At 36.8% G+C, this 12,376-nt stretch overlaps 2 protein-coding genes across 5 annotated transcripts in view; one reads left to right on the forward strand and one right to left on the reverse strand.

The window, feature by feature from the left end:
• LOC131669469 (uncharacterized) overlaps nucleotides 1-9,670 on the reverse strand; it is a 43,950-nt gene extending 34,280 nt beyond the window's left edge. For both annotated transcript variants that reach the window (XR_009302375.1, XM_058944355.1), the window contains exon 1: nucleotides 9,400-9,670. The gene's annotated coding sequence lies outside the window, so the exon portion shown is untranslated. The remainder of the gene's footprint in view (nucleotides 1-9,399) is intronic.
• The window catches only part of LOC131669472 (phytanoyl-CoA dioxygenase, peroxisomal-like), a 62,096-nt gene that overhangs the window by 47,595 nt on the left and 2,125 nt on the right, over nucleotides 1-12,376 (forward strand). The window lies entirely within an intron of this gene.

Genomic DNA, 12,376 nt, shown 5'->3' on the forward strand with positions numbered 1-12,376 from the left:
AATTTACCTTAAAAGCTGCGTAGTACGAATATAGTATTGTAGGTAAATATTTTACTTACAGTAGATAAACATTTTACTTTTGTGAGATCGGTGATATGATTGATGTGTGTGTGTCTATGTGTGTGGGTGTATATGCGTGTGTGTATATGATAACGGAATAATTCAGGGAATACTTTGAAACTCAATGTATTAAAGTTACAAATTTAAATACAAGCGGAAAGCTTACATGTGTACTATACTATACAAAGGCTCCGAATTAACTGACCGTTAACTACTCTTGTCGCTAAGAGCCTCGCTCTCAGCTTAATTCTCACTTCGATGCTTCTCCCTTTTTCTTGTGATTTTTCTCCAAGTCCAGTCCCGAACCTGCTAAACAAATATTTATGTGAAGCGTATATCCTATGTTCCTTCTTTGACCAGAAGACTATACCCTGAGTACGCGAAAACTAGTAAACACTTGGTACTCTCACCCTTCTTATTCTCCATATTTTGTTTCAAGATGAAAATAACAAAAAAAAACCTTTAAAAATCAAAGTGTACTGAAAACTCGTTATTAGAGTTTAATGGTAAACTAAATAACATCACTTTCAACCAAAAAAGATGATAAAAAAAAAAGGAATCCGGCTTCGAGTTATTTGAACCATATTTGCCTTTTAGAAAGCGTGTGCTTGCGAAAAAATTTTTTAAAAGAAACCTAGTGATGCCATTAGATGACCGACTCAGTTTCCAAACAAAAGCCGTTATATGATTCGGAAAGAGTTTTTCCTTTCTAAAAAAGTTTGTAGTGTGTCACGTTGCGACTTATGACTTATAATAACCTGAATTTTTAATAATTTTAATGATTTACTGTTATATACATAAGAGTCAGGTAATTATTTGAAGTTTGTTAAATTTTAAGTAATCTAAAATAATAACTCGTATACTATATACAGGATAGTTCGACGTGTCACAGTCATAGATCCAGAGGATCTGGAATATTCTACTGAAATTCCAGTGGATGAGAAAAGCAATATTTCTCTGTCATGTCTAAAAGTTTATTTTCCAAGAATAATAGGATTGAAATACTACAGTGGTGCTAAAACAAATATTGTGCATTTGCAATGGCAGAAAACTTTTTGATGTTGGAATAAAATATTGACAAGTATTACACTGTTTTTAAGAACGATAGAAGTATATATTTAATCTGCAAATATGTATGTTATTACTTTAATTAAAAAAGAAACATTCTATAAGATTATTTCGTAAATCATTTTGAGCAAAAAGTTGATGATACGAATCTTACCAAAGGTAATGTGGAGCAATTATTCAATAGGATTAAAGTAAACAGAGAAATATAAAAAGAAAATGGAGCACCCAAAAACTCGACTACTCAAAAGCTGGTACATTATTTTCACTTTGATTATTTTAGAAAAAAATTTATCATCTAATATTCAATAAACAAATAATAAAAAGAAGTTCCATAAACCCCTTTGTTTTCGATAGGTTTATGAAGATTAGCGAGATCTACAATATCAACAAATAATGAAGCCATCTAGAGGTTTCAATAAACAGGTAGTTCAGTTTAAAAATTTTCGATCTAAATGAATTTAGTTATGTATACTTACTTGACAATGATCTACAAAATATCCAAGTGATGAAAGAATTCAAAGTATGTTATGGAAATAATCGTGATCTATAGGAATTTTTATCAAGTCATAACTTTTCAATGAAAACTAATCTGTATCTAATCACTTGAGATAACAAATTCAAGTTTATTTAAACATTCGTAAATGGATTTCATAAATGATGCTACTGAAGAGTAATGCAAGTGTCAATAATGTAAAAAGTCAAGTTCTAGTTCACAGAAAAGATTTGTTTAGTCAACTTAGAATTGATGGAATGGCTACTATCAATAATATAATCAACATTAATAGCATTAAACCAGAAGAATTTACAGTGAGTAATGACGAAATGATTACAGCATAAGTAAAATTGTCACCAAAAATAAATTTAAAAGGCCATGTATACTTGATACAAAGATAAAGTAATCAGATTATACAAATGCATACAGTATTGTTAATTGCATCAAAGTGTTCATACATTATGAACTTATATATTCTAAATAATAAAAATTTTCAGGTTATCACCTTTTAAACAACTTCTGCTATAAGCTAAAGATTTGTAGGAAACCTCGTGGGTTTCCGAATCATGTCACAACTTTTATTTGGAAGCCGGGTTGGTCATCCGATGGCACTATCAGGCTTTCATAGGAAAACTCGATGTTAAAATTGAAAGGAAACAAACTCATTTCGCGTCACGTGTTCTAAGCTATTAAATCACAGTCAATTTATTCTATGTTTATTAATATAAAATCCGGGATGGCTCAGGAGTTAGAGCGCAGAACTCCTTACGGACGGTCTGGGTTCGATTCCCGAAGGATGCTAGTCGTTTTTCTTTAAGGTGTACATGCTGAAATTAATACCGCCACTCTCATGATTCGAAGCTCATCTTAAGCTGTAGGTTCAGTAACCGGGGGATCGACGGCCAGTTAACTATACATGGATGTACGTCTTGAACATACCGTAGAAACGAAAACTGACTTTAAAATGCGGTAATCCGATAATTTGCGGGAATTCACAAGGAGAGGAGGTACAGAGAGTAGAAGGAATATAAAAAAGAAGTGAAATACCTCCCACACTCCGGTGATAAGTAAGGTAGCATACAAGTTCGAGAGGGTGTAAAGGAGAAATCTAACAACTACGACTATTGTTGTGAGTTATTGCATTGCGTGTTCAGTTCAAATGAGAAATAACAACTGTTTAGCAGGATTCGAGAAAAGCCATAAAAAAGTGAGAATTGAGCTGAGAGACTCTTGGCGACAAGAATAGTTAGAGTTAGTTATCTGGACCTTCTGCATAGTACACGTACACGCTTTCCGTTTTTATCTGAATTTTTAATCACATTTTTACCTACTATTCTGTACTTATTAATTACTTTTACTCCATAATTGATGGCATTTGAAATTATTACCGAAGCGTAAACTAGCACCTACTAATATTTCAAGTCCAACATCGAATCCTATTGCTCTTGATAGTATTCCAATAGAATGAGACCTGCGAGTTTTGCTTCCTTTGTGACTTTTTTTCTTCGTTGAAAATGCTCGATTTGAGCACATGCATCAAACGATCAAAAGCTCTCCGCAGGCGGATTCACCTGTGCTACGCGCGATTTCGATTATGTGCAGTTGGCTGTGTGCGCGCGCTTAGTCTACTGTGAAAATCACAGTCGCCGTGAGCGAGCGCTTTTCTCCTTCCAGTTAAAAAGCGCTTAAAGAGCTTCACATCTCTCTCTCTCTCTCTCTCTCTCTCTCTCTCTCTTTCCCGGACTACAATTCAGAAACGCGGGATTAGGTTACTAGAATACACTGCCTATCGCGTACTATAACCCCTCCCCTCTCCAATAGGGTGATTTATCCTCCTGATTATGTTTACAAATAAAATAATATCCCTACTATCATCAAATCAATTATACTTTCTCAAATTATACTTTCTCAAATATTTACTAATATACTTAATTCTGAATATAAGCGTACATACTTCCAGTAAAATAGTGAACACTGATAGTATTGAAAATATACGTCAATAGCCAACAAGAAAAACAACTGTTAAAAAAGAACGACTACATTGGCCAAGTTAAATAAAACTGTAAAACTATAAAATAACAGCTTCTGAACTTACCATTCATGTTGATGAACGTGACAAAAACCTATAAGTGTATATAGATCTACTTTATCTAAATAATTTTAATCAGAATATCTAATATGCATTATTATATTTATTATTATTATTATGTTATTATTTTTATTTACGTATTAGTTTTTACAACACAAAAAAAATGGAAGAAAAGAATTTTTCCAAAAATTATAATTTTTTTATATCATTATTTTAGAAGTAAAAAAGAAATTTTATAGCTCAGATAATAATTAGTACACGAGCTGCAGGGAAAAATCTTCTAAAATTTCACAGTGTTCTACGTAGAAAAATAAATATTATCTCGCCTATGCATTTTTGTCTATTATATGAATTTACGGAGATATATTTCTAAGCGCTTCAAATTTGATGAACATCAATTTTGATGAGTGTTTTAGATAGGGTTTGCAGAGCGCTTTAAAATGTTGTAATTGATATGCGATGGTTTTCAAGAGCCGACGAAAAATTAAAGATGGACAAGAATTGTTAGATTTTTTAATTTTGAATTTTCGTGTGAAAAAAAATAAGAATAAAATCCATTTGATTGCATTCGTAATGCATACCATTTGAAAGCTCCGAAAAAGAGCTTCCAAACGCGCTTCGGTTCGTCATTATAGATTGCTTTTCCTTAAAGTTTAACTAATTTTGCTTGGGTGAGGAGGGGTTAAAGTACGGACCGACAGTGTACTTTCGCATCATCGCTCGTGCCTCTCTTTTTTATTCTTTTATCGATTGTTTATGCAAGAATTTTGGGACTCTCTCTTTTTCTACTGTTTTTATGACGTTGTGAGAAAACTCGACTGTGTGGTTCATTTCTCTCTCTTGATGGAAATAATTTCTCGTCTCAATAGCCTTCTTGCTCTATCAATGACTCTCGAAAAAAGAATAAACGAAAAACCATGAAAGCGCAAAACTTGATTAATCCTCTCATCGCCTTTTTCGCCTCTTTAGCCATCCCTTTTGGAGATTTTCTTTTGTTCATAACCTTGATTGAAAAACCTAATAATTCTCGCGCGCGCGAACGAGCGAGAGAAAAGAGGGGCAAGGGAGAGCGAGCTCTAGCAATTTTTATAAAATTACTCTTGATTCAGTTGCCGACGTTAAAAGCTCGACAAGCGCGCGAGAGAGAAAAACGTACTTTCACGATTATCGGAAATTGATTCAACGTCCACCCAAGTATCTTACAGGATTACCGCAAGACTCTCTTACATAAGTGTATACTAAAGTTCCAGATATGAAAACAAAGCTGATTTGAAAATGAATCAGTTCGACATCTTTATCTTCATCTCCATCGTGTGTGAATTTAATTAAAATACAAACGTACAATCCACGCGTAAACAAAAAAAAGATTATTCAGAGTATGTAAATGGACATCAAATGGTGAATTTGGTCGCATTTTTTCGTGGAAAACACACAATCCTTTTTACGGTGCCTCGCCGGCTTTTATAAACGGATAATTGGTACACAACCAACCAACCTAAAACTCTGTATGCGGCTGTAAGGCATCTATCTGATCGTCGTATATCTGTTCTTTCCTTCTCTAAAACGCTCACGCTCTACTCAACATAAGTATACATGTTCTACAATGGCATTTGGACTTCGACACTGTGGTCGATAGAATAAAATTCGGACGCTGCAAGCCTTTTCCGAGCGTCCTCGTCAAATCAGTGAAGAAAATAAATAGATAGTTTTATTTCGCAATTTCAAGAAAGAGTTGCGATGAGTTATAGGCTTAAACATACGTTGTCTATCAGATATATAAGATAGGGTGAAAGACTACCCAGTGCGTCTTTACACATAACGAGTTCTTATGGCTGCATAGCGAAGCATCCATATTTAATGCTTCAATAATAATCCTTCAGCTAAGCCAACGTTTACGAGGGATCTGGCCTTTCATAAGTCGATGAGCAGAAGCGAATCAGATGGTATAACTGAACACTTCAAAGATGAAAAGTTCGGGATCTAATGAAAGTTGTAAGTGAAGGAATCTATTGAACTAAAAGCCAAAATTATCCTAAGAAAAATGAAAGGAGGTAATTTCATTTGTCGACGGACTTCACTTATGGTACGGGAGGGAGAGTGAAAAATGAAGGCCAGGGGATATTAGAACAATCGAGCACTCGCTTGCTCTTTCGCGACATTATCGCGGATCATTGAACTTACTTAGCTTCCGTAGTAGGTGTGTAGAGATACGTATGTATATGAAAGAGCAGAAAAAATTGCTATGGATCTAGAGAGAGAGAGAGAGAGAGAGAGAGAGAGAGAAGTGGGTTAACAGCCTTTTATCCGGACGAAAGTCGCGAGAGAGAAATTTACGGATCCGACGTGACGGGCGCGTTAGAGCGGCAGCAGCCGACAAAAAGAATTAAGTCGCCCGTGTGTCTGGCCAAGATCGACTGCAGAAAATGCACATATACGGCGGCACGGTGCTTGCGTAAATATTTCATCGGCCCCGAGATCCTTTCGGTGTTTTTTTTTTTATCGCCAATCGCGAGCTCCCTGCAACTCGAGACCGGCTACGGGCCGAGTGCGCGCCTCGAAAGCACGCGGCGAAAGGAAAACTGAAGGGCTTTCCGCTCGATCGAGATAGTGATAGAGTAGCGGCTTAACAGCTGCGGTTTTAGATTCCATTTTCACGGGACCTCTCCGATGATAAATCGAATGCTCGTCACGACCTTTTACAATAAAAACAGCTTTTTTGCCTAGCGCCTTTTTTAAGCATTATTTCAAAGTTTTTAACCGTGCAATTTCGAAGGAAAGGCGACGCTATTCACAAAGTAAACTATAAAAATCAAACGAGCGATGTGTCGGGCAAAAATCTGTTAACTACAGTTTTGTGTACGCGGTCAACATTCAGCTTAACCCTCATGACTAGTGACCTAAAATATTGACATCCCTTGCGTTATAGGTTTATGAATGCCAGCGACTCCCGGAAGAAGGAAAAAACTGACTGCGCGCATACATCATTTTTGGCTTCGTCATGTGTGCGCGATTCCGTGACGCGCGCGCGACTGCGAAATCGGGGTCAAACGTATCGGATGGAACAAGAAAAGCGTCCGTTTCTCTTCTTACTCTGCTCCTTCCGTCGGCCATCAAAAAGTCCTTGTCGAATTTGGGACATTACGCGACTTTTAAGGCAAATTTCGCATAATTATGCAGTGAGACTCGGCTACAAGTAACTACTATAACTACCGTTTTTTTTTTTCACGCGGCGGATTATGTTGCTACATTTTCACTACTTGTTATGACAGCAGACATTTTTAGAATCACTGATTTTTCTTGATCACCGCTAGTAGTATCGTTCGTATATTGTAGTGTTTGCTGTTACAATTATTCTGTTATAAAAATGTCAAGGGTTATGGAAACTTCTACAAGTTATTATGCACGAGGCTGTCGAGGCTATCACTATATATTGGAAAATTGAAGATCATGTATTATTGCTTCGTGCTTTATATGATGTCAATTAATACGTTTCGCTACTGCGACATTGGGCTTTTACGATTTACAATATTTTGCTATCGTTGTTTTACAGTAATGACTGAATTACTCAAAAAGTATCAGCCAATGTAACTACTTAACTTTAATATCTGATTGTAAATAAAACCGTTCGTGTTAATTGAGTGCTAACTTTTAATGATTATGAATTGACCGTTAGAAAATTCCTTTAATTTAACTTTTTTTATATACTCTAATTTGATAATCAAGTAGAAGTCGATCAAGTGTTTAAAAAACAATTGAACTACATACAGTAAATGTATTTAAGACATAAAATATTCAAAACATATGAAATCGCAATGATCATTTGTCATTAAAATCACTAGCCACTACATATTACATTGATGTTATAAATCTCGATCACCTAAATTATCAAATTACATTGAGAGGTATTTGAAAATATTTCAGAATAGCGACACTAAAATCACAACGGAAGCAAAACATGAAAGTAAACGTTTGAGGTCTGTTATAGTTTTCCGCATGTACATTTAAATTTGCAGTGAAAAAAGGAAACGACCTCTTTATTGATTTCGACTAACTTGGTTTGTTCCATTTCTACGATATTAATTCATTCATTTGGCCTCTCGGCACATATACGCTCCATTATTATTCCGCGACGAGTATCAATAGACTGGAACTTCATTGAAATTGAAAATAGTTCCGACAGCGCAGTTCTAGAATATAACACCGTCCGAACTGCATCATTTGACAGCCTGCTCTTTGTACAGTTTTCGAGACTGAATTCGATTACAACGGTAGCGTCGTAAAAAAAGAAGCTTCATTTGCTCGCACGTGAGTAATAAAATCTGCATTGGCCAAGCGCTAACAAAATGAACAAAAAGGCACGAGAAAAGAAGTTTTGCAGCACCCGATAGAACCTCCAATTTGCACCACATTGAAAGAGTTTGGCTAGCGGAAAGGCAGTGCAGTCGCAGCGGTATCCGCGATTCGCATCACGTCTCTGGGCCAAAAAAACAAACATAAAGAAAGGACTGATCGGCGTCGTCGGCAGGTGCGAGCGTGCTATAGAAAACGCCACTTCGCAGACCCCTGGGACATTCGTCGGCGCCCTCGTCCACTGACGCTCACACCGTTGTCGAGGTCTGTCGGCTTTGGAATCTCCGACGTCCAGTGCAGGCCGATAGGGGGGGGGGGGGGGCGAATTATCTCCAATCGCGCGTCGCATCCGAGCTCATTGTTGCACCTCGTGTCGCGAGCATAATAGCGAGCGGCGCAACGCGACCCCAGCAAGCGACGGAGCTGGCGAGCTAGCGGTGTTATAGCCGTCGGCCCGACGTATCCGCGTGCGCTGTGTGCGCGTTGCCAAAGGTCGCAGATCTATCCCGTGCCCCGCGACTGAGCTTATGCCTACAGTGCGCGCACATTGCCGAGGTTGTAGACCTTCTCTTGCCGCTTAATAATTAACGCGGAGCAGCGCTTCATCGCACTCGCGAAGCATCGATTTCGTCTGCGGGCGCCAGCTCCGACTGCTCTCCTTCTTGCGGACTTTAACCCTCGCCGCGCGTCCGAGCTATAGCAGTCGCGGAAGCGCAGCCACGTATTCCGATTGCCAGCGACCTTTCGCGAGCTCCACGATTCGTTCGGTGCAGTCGAGCTCAATCGCCAAGTATACGTGCGCACCGCTGTGCCAATCGCTCAATTCAAATGATTCGAGCTAAGTGCAGCTTTTACGCTTATTTCCAGCTGCTTCGATAATCGTACCGCGCCTCCGCCCCCCCCCCCTGGATCCGCTTGACCCTCGTACTTTTTCCAGCGGCACAGTAAAATGCTTCGCGTACGCAATAAGACGTCGTCGATTGCGACTTGCGAGATTCCGATTAATCTTTTCTTTCTTTTTATTTTATGAATTACACAGCGATTTCAGCATCTGCCGCGAGGCTTAAAATAGTTTTTCCATTGAATTTTTCTTCGATAATCAACGCTACTGATGAATTATTCAGCCAGCGCATATGGAGCGTTCACTAAAGGGAGTTAGGTTCGAGGGGAGAGAGGACAATTGAAGTTGACACGTCGCGAGAAGGAAACACTCAAACTCACATTCGAGAAGTTACTGGACTGTTGAGTTTGGCAAAAAAACTCGCGAAAAGTATCGGATAACGAGAAGCTCGAACCGAGAGGCTGTTGACGAAGAGAAAGATAGAAATAGAAGACTCACCTAAGTGTGGTATCATTATATTCTTCTAGTCTGTCTCTCTCTCTCTTTCTCTCTTGTCGAGCGCATTACATACGCGCTCCTTGTCAGCGCCACAACTGCTTCACAAGCAATTTACTCGGCAAGCAAGATGAGGCAGACGAGATTGTCACTTTGAATGCCGAACTGCGTGCCAAATTAGGATCGATCATGTAGACGGCTGTGAGGGTGTTTAGAGGCGCGTCTTAAATAATGGGAGAACGAATGAGCGAGAGCGAGAGATGTGGCCCGTGGGATCGTCGGGGCGCTTTTGATCGCAAGCTCCAACGTCGCTGCCGCCTCGGCCGCCGCTCACCGCCACGTGCGCCTTGCCCGCCGCTCGGGCGCCGCGCGACGCACGCGCGTCGAAGCTCCAACTTGTTTGGCCCCTTCGCCGCGACTTATTTGCACGCGCGCGCCAGCTAGCTGCCACTTACGCCTATGTAGCGCCTCTTTTGCAAGCATCTGTTCAATCTCTTCTCACCGAGCCGCGTGTACCTCCACTACACGCTCTTTTGGCAAGTTTACGGCCACTTAAGATAGACTATATTTAAAAGAGAATTCCAACATAGTTGGCTATCCGACTTTCATTGTTATTGTCCTCTACATGCAAGTATCAATATTTTCTTGAAAATTTACAGACGTTGAATATGCCTCTTTTAACATCATGATAGTTTGTGTTTAATACCGCGTGTGTATGCGTATATATGTGTGTGTGTGGAGGACAGGAGGGGGGATCGAATCTGTATTCACGACTAGCAAACTAACGAAAAGGTGTATGCTTCTCATGTATCGGAATGCTACAACGGATCTTCGGATAATCCATTCTGTATTTGAAAAAACCAAGATTTTTCGTTCTGATCGGAGATCTACATATTGGTTTTATTTAATAAGCCCGTAACTTAATTGACCGGAGAAATGGTCGTTAAAGAAAAAAATCAGTATATATTAAACATAATAAAATATATTTGCTAGTATCTAGATATGTTTCAATGTGAAATCTTATTATTCCGATTTGTTCTCTGAAATTTTTATAGCTTTTGAACTCTATAAATGGAGATTAATTTCATATGATACTTGTTGAAAATTGAAGATGCTAAAAATGCTAAAATCTTATTAACCTAAACTTGAACATTTTTAGCATATAAACTTTCTATTTATTTTGATTTTATAAAAACAAGTTAGTTTAAAAAGAACAGCTCATGACATTCAGTATAGACTCTGAATTTCCATTTTCATTGTTGTCATTTTCTACAGCACAAAAAATCGCTTGATAAGACGTTTTTCAAACGAGTGGTCACATCAGAGTACTTCGATAACTCTTAAAATTTATGCTTTTTCACGAGAGCTCTACAAAATTTTCAGCGTGATACAACGACAGCATCATTAATCAATACCAAAATAAAATGGAAAATTCTTCGCACACTACGAAATACTGTAAATTTTAGTTGTATTTTGTAAATAAAAAGTTAATGATGCGTATATTTGACATTTTTAATTACTTTTAAAGTGTTTTTTTTTAATGCGTAAAGACAGAACGCTATTTTTTTACAATTACAAAAAATTTTTCAACGGGCTTGAACATTTTTACTTCTACGTACTACTAATATATATTATTTCACAGATAATCAAAAATGTTCTCAACGTGTGCACATTATGCGCATGCAAATACCGTTGTAAATTTTTTATTGAAAAAAGATAGCTGATATTATCTTATAATTATTAAAATGTGTACAAAAATAATTTGACGAAAATCGATGTGAAATAGGTAAATCCCTCTCAAAATAAAACAAGTCTCTTTAAAAATTACGCAACATTTCGCCGCCCATGCTTGCGGCCTCATCAAGTACTAAATTTGTTATACAATATGTTAAATACAAAATATCAATTCTAAAAATATGGCAATAAACCATCAACACTTACAATACAACGTTTTCGTCAAAATTCGCATAATCTCACCAATAGAAGCATAATCACAACGAGCATAAGTCAGAGGTGTGCTCAATCGTAATATGCTGATGAATAAAACTCAATTATAGTAAAGAGAAAACTATAAGATCATATAGTAACGGCACTGGAGGAGATAAAAGTGAGAGTTTAGGATCCCATCAAGGCAGAAAGTAAGACTAATCTAGTAAGATGATCATATAAATGACAAAATACGATTATATTGAGAACTCAAAAGTTTTGTCTATTAATTGTACGTCTAGTTGATTTTATATTTACCATTTCAGAAATCCGTCTTTTATTAAGAAGATATTCCACATGAATAATCCTAGTATTTTGCAAATCAAAACTATGATTTGGAATCTCAAAAATATGTTTTAGAATTGGTATTAATATATTTTCATTTAATTATTTACTTGGTGTAATTTTTTCAATTATTTTTTTATATTCATTAATTCTAGTTTTTAACGACCGTTTACTTTCTCCAATGTAAATAGAGTTGCAGTCGTTACAATTAGATTTATATACTAGTCCAATCTCTAGCCATTTACAATTTTGATCTTTACCCAATCTAACCACATTATACATTTACGATTTATTAATAGAACACAACGAATGTTATATTTATTGAATGCTCATTTATAATATAATAAAATTCTTCGAAAAACGACATAGAAATAATTGTAATTAAATTGTTGAATTTAAAATTATATACTTTTTATTTGCTTTGATTTTTAAGTCTGTGAAATCTCTCTGTTTTTGCAATGCATAATTTTATGAATTTTGGCGGATAATCATTCTGCTGTAGAATATCAATAATTTTATATAAATTTTTTGTATGAAACTTTTCATGCAAGAGTAAAATAGCTCTATCGTGTAAATTACTTACGATATTTCATTTTTGTTGTATCGTATAGTTTTAATTTTATTTACTATATACTTGTTTTAATTCGAGATGGACTCATCCATTTCACATTGATTTTTGTCGAATTATTGTGCTAATAAGTGCTTGATG

The sequence above is a fragment of the Phymastichus coffea genome, unplaced genomic scaffold (assembly GCF_024137745.1).
Source record: "Phymastichus coffea isolate CEN01 unplaced genomic scaffold, Cenicafe_Pcof_1.1 PCOF00093, whole genome shotgun sequence".
In the NCBI taxonomy this organism is placed as follows: Eukaryota; Metazoa; Arthropoda; class Insecta; order Hymenoptera; family Eulophidae; genus Phymastichus; species Phymastichus coffea.